Source organism: Lithobates pipiens, unplaced genomic scaffold, assembly GCF_037356315.1.
Source record: "Lithobates pipiens isolate NorthernLeopardFrog02 unplaced genomic scaffold, aLitPip1_a1.2 Scaffold_8, whole genome shotgun sequence".
Lineage (NCBI taxonomy): Eukaryota > Metazoa > Chordata > Amphibia > Anura > Ranidae > Lithobates > Lithobates pipiens.
This window is the reverse complement of record NW_027507903.1, coordinates 279,762,138-279,767,041: the sequence shown is the minus strand read 5'-3', so window position 1 is coordinate 279,767,041 and position 4,904 is coordinate 279,762,138. Positions and strand designations below refer to the sequence as shown.

General features: G+C 41.6%; 1 long non-coding RNA gene across 1 annotated transcript in view; it reads left to right on the top strand.

Moving 5' to 3' along the window:
- The first annotated feature begins 3,286 nt into the window (after window positions 1–3,286).
- LOC143960151 (uncharacterized) overlaps window positions 3,287–4,904 on the top strand; it is a 5,842-nt gene continuing 4,224 nt past the window's right edge. The window contains exons 1-2 of the long non-coding RNA XR_013270270.1: window positions 3,287–3,748; window positions 4,285–4,353. This is a non-coding gene — a long non-coding RNA (uncharacterized LOC143960151). The remainder of the gene's footprint in view (window positions 3,749–4,284; window positions 4,354–4,904) is intronic.

The following is a 4,904-nucleotide window of genomic DNA, read 5'->3' as shown; positions in this document are numbered from 1 at the left end:
TTGCATTTCCGACATGCAAAAAAAAAGGCACTGTCCCAAAACATCTGAGGGCAAGAAGGGGGATCCAACACTTTTTTTACTACTCTGTCACCAAATGATGGTGTTCTTTTATAAATGAAAGGAGGGGTGTCTGGAATAACTCCCTTCAGTGCACGATCTAATTTAAGAATACCCCAATGTTTCTTAAGGATAGCTTCTACGTCCTTATACTGTTCGTGAAAGGTACTGATGAATCCCCATTCGTGCTTTGTATCCTGTACTTTCACTTTAGGTTGGAGACAGACATCCTGGGGAATCCCTTTTAGCTCATTGATCACCCAATCCAGATGTTCAGGGTTATAGCCCTTTTCAATAAATGCATTTCTAATCTGTTCAGCTTGAATGGCAAAATCGGAATCCCAGGAACAATTCCTGCGTATACGCAAGAATTGACCCTTAGGGATATTCCGCAACCATGGCGGATGATGACCGTTCCCAACCGGAATATAGCTATTCCTATCCATGGGCTTAAAATAAGCCGTAGTGAACAGAGACCCAAGTCCCTTCATTACTTCCACATCTAAATAATGTATGGATTCACTACTCCAGTTAAATTCCAATCTAATGTTATGCTTATTGGTATTTAACAACTCAGAAAATGCCATCAAGGACTCCTCAGACCCTTGCTAGATAAAAAATAAGTCGTCAATGTATCGTTGGTAAAAAATGAGTTCTCTCCGACGATTACTGTAGATCCACTTATCCTCCCACTCATAAATAAATTGGCGAGGCTCTGCGCAAATTTTGCACCCATCGCTACGCCCCTTTTCTAACTATAGAACTTTCCATCATACCAGAAATAATTGCGAGGCAGAAATCAAGTGCCATCCTCAGAAACTTTCTTTGGATAAACGGAATGTCCTCCCTCTGATAAAATGCCCAATTAAGGGCTAACAGTGCATCATCATGCTGAATGACCGTATAGAGGGAGGACACATCAGCTGTGACCAAAAAGATTTCTGTCTCTTCCGGGAATATGATTTCCTTCAATAGTTGTAAAAAATTGGTGGTATCTTTTAGGTAATCCTTAGTCTGTATAACACTCATTTGTAAAAAATGGTCCAGATATTGCCCGACCCTGGAGGTGACCGAATTAATTCCGTTCAGAATAGGCCTCGCTGGAGGCTCTATTGGATTTTTATGGGCCTTGGGTAATGTATATATGGTTGGGATCCTATTAAAACTTGGCATCAGATACAGTTTTTCATTTTTGGTCAGAACCCTAATATAGTAACTATAATTAATCAAATTGAAAAGGTCGGCCCTGTATCTAGCTGTTGGATCCCTTTCCAATTGTACATATGTCTGTTCATCCGCAAGCATTGAGGTTAACTGAGAGTGGTAAAGTTCCTTATCCATAATCACAACCCCTCCCCTCTTATCAGCGGGTCAGATGATGACATTTTTCCTTTCCTCAAGTGATTTGATCCCCTCCTTAATGTACCTCCGACATAGGCTTTTTTTTAGAAGGTAAAGCTCCTAGGTCCTTCAACACCAATTGTTTAAAGACCTCAACCTGGTGGTTAGTTGGTTGTGGGGGATTGAACAGAGACCTATTCCTAAGCCCAATATCCACTCCGATAGTATCCACTACTTTGGTATTTCGTGCCATGGTATTGTTTGATAAAAAATATTTTTTCATATTTATTTTTCTTACATATTTATGTACATCAATGTACACATTACATTTATTCATGGGTTTCTGAGAAGTACATTTTAAACCTGCATTAAGGATGTTAGTCTCATTTTGGGATAGAACTGCCTGACTTAAATTGTAAATACCACTTATTCTGTCTCCCTTCTTTTTTTGCTGGACCCTTCTGCCAGCTCTGCATCCCCTTCTCGCAGAGGCCTTAAAAGTCTGTTTGGACTGTGTGGCATCTACCATTCGGGGGGGTTCCACCATTCCTGAGTTCTGTATGGAGCTTGAGGAATAAATCGTCGACCCCTACATGGACGGCTACCCCTGGCTCTGCCCCTCTGTTGCCCTTTCCTGCCTCTCTCTAAAAAAGGACGCTGATCAGGGCCCTGAGGGTAATGATTATTCCTGAAATTATTTAGAGGTTCGAAACGGTTTTGCGTATTAATAGGGTTAGAGGTCTGATACTCATATTCAGACCTACCTCCTGATTGGGTCTTTTGTCCCCTAACCTGTCGATGTCTACCCCTGCCATCAGCAGTACGTGAATCCACAGGTGGTTTAAAGTTTCCCTTCACGGATGGAACGGTCTTGGGTGCTGCACCAGTGGGCCCAGAGAAACCAATGCTGAGAGGATTAGAAGTGGGCACTATAATATCATTCATTGCCGTTACAGTCTCAGATGCACCAATCACATCCTGCCAAACATATATAGTGTTATTTTTAAAGTCCCCTATATCACGCCAAAATTTCTTTAGTTTTTTCTTCTGAGTGTCCATATCTACTTTTTCCAGTCTTTTCTTTATATCGTTATTACAATTAATCAATTGAGGTGTACCCTTAATAGGTTACAACTTCACCTGTAAGTCTGCAATCTTTTTCTCCAAAAAATCCAACCATTCGGACATAGATTCCCTATCGTCAAGACCGTCCTGAGGAGCTACATCCCATCTCAGGCTCTGCATTATAATTTTATCTTTCAGGTACTGCTCAAAGGTGCTAATGTCCCACCAGGTCCGAACCTGTTTTTCTAGAGCATTCCCTAAGGTTGTTAAAATACCCGTATAATCATCATTATCACCTGTCTCCCCTTCCAGGGAGAACAGTGCCTCTAAATCAACCTAACGGTCTTTTAAAAAATTGACTTTTCCATTCTTTGGACTCTTTGTTTTCCCTATAGTGTGTATATATATGTATGGTACTCATTTTATTTTTATAGCGCTGTTAATGTGTAGGTACTGTGTTTAGCGTAATTTTGAGATTGTACCTGCGCATATTTTATTTTATTTTATTATTTATGATTATTATAACAGCAGCTGTATACATAGAGAGAGATTTGTTCTTGTAGTGCGCTTGGATCGGTTTCACGACTTGATTGTGTCTAACTATTGCAGATTACTGGATATAAACTTCAACAAAGTTATGCTGTTTAGATCACCAACCATAAAGAAACTAAGAAACGCCCTGTAATCCAACAACATAGAAAGGCATGGCCAATGACTATACCAATATTCTGGTCCATAAATTCCCATTTCATGGATATGCACCATACCTGAACAACCCAGTGTTTATGCCGATAGCGCTGATCCCAGATTTCCTTCGATGTTTGAAAAGACAAAAGATACGCTGGACATCTCCACTTGCACAGAGCGCGTCTGTGTTGTGGATCCCAGCTCACTATATTTATACATCCCGTCCGGCCGACGTCAGCACACATCTGACGTCAGCACGGACCGGGCAGGAAAGACACAGCACATGCACCAGGAGACGCGCCCGCACCAAACTTGATAGGTGTCCGAAATGTTCGCCCCCCTCCTCGACGCACACGCAGTACGCTCCCATGGTAGCCACAGGACGCTCGATAATCCCTCCCCCCTCTGCACATAATATAGGCAGAGGGAAGGAGGAACATGCAGCCCGCGGCGTGGCATGGTCCTTCCTGGCCGGTCCGAGCTGTCGTCAGACGTGTGCTGACATCGGCCGTGGAGATATCAAGCATATCTTTTGTCTTTTCAAACATCAAAGGACCTCTGGGATCAGGGCTATCAGCATAAACACCAGATTGTTCAGGTATGGTGCATATCCATGAAATGGGAATTTATGGACCAGAATATAGTTATAGTCATTGGCCAGGCCTTTCTAGGTTGTTGGATTACAGGGCGTTTCTTAGTTTCTTTATGGTTGGTGATCTAAAAAGCATAACTTTGTTGAAGTTTATATCCAGTAATCTGCAATAGTTAGACACAGCTGAGGTTCTTTGACTGATGGCCCAATTGGTGGGTGTGAAGATAGCGTGGTCCTGCTATTTACAAAATTACTGTTTAAGGGCGTTTTATATTCAAATGAACCATTAGCAGAGTTTTCAATAACTAATGAGGCATTTAGTGACACCTTTGTAAATTGTTATAAAGGTGGTTAGATCCCCGTTTGATGGAGCCCATAGTGCACATTCATTTTTTTGTCAGTGGTATATGTATATATATATGATTACTCTTGCTTATCATACTTATTTGTAACTGGGTTATCTATGTAGCAGTTTTAGCAAATATTGCTTATTCATTCCCATGGGATTTTAATTTAACCTTAACCTTATCCTGTTTTTTTAGCTCACCCAGAAATCAAAGATAGTCAATATATGGCAATAGCCTGGAACTGTGGCCAGCATTAACAATATTGTAAGTACTCCAACGCCTATATATGATAGTAGGCATTTAGCACCATACCTTTCTTATCCGGATCACTTTGATGGCACTCCTTTTTTATATGTTTACATTATAGTTAGCGGAAGCATCCCCGTTTAGCGCAATCTGCTCTTTGGTGTCCTCTTCGATTGTTTGGGGGATCCCCACGTGTCCTAAAAGGTTACTCCCCTTGGTCCATCTGGAGGGCCTGAGGTGTGGCAGCGATAGTACTGTGTTGGTTGGGCAACCTTGAGCTTGTTTTCATACTAAGGTGTCCGTTTAGTAAACTTTGATAAGCTGAGATCAGGATGATCTCTGCTTATCTCAGAGCATTGCAGGTTTAATATACCGAGATGAGTGCTGGAGAACTATTTTTTCTCTTCTCATCTCAGAACACAGAACGGCTGCATTGACTGCAACAGAAACGGCATGTTTAGTAAACAGAGATGCCACTTTATCTCTGTGCTTCTCTTTCAAGTTCTCCTTTCTGGCTTCTCCAGCCCAGAGGTGGAGATATCAGGAGATCTCTGCCAGAGAATAGCTTC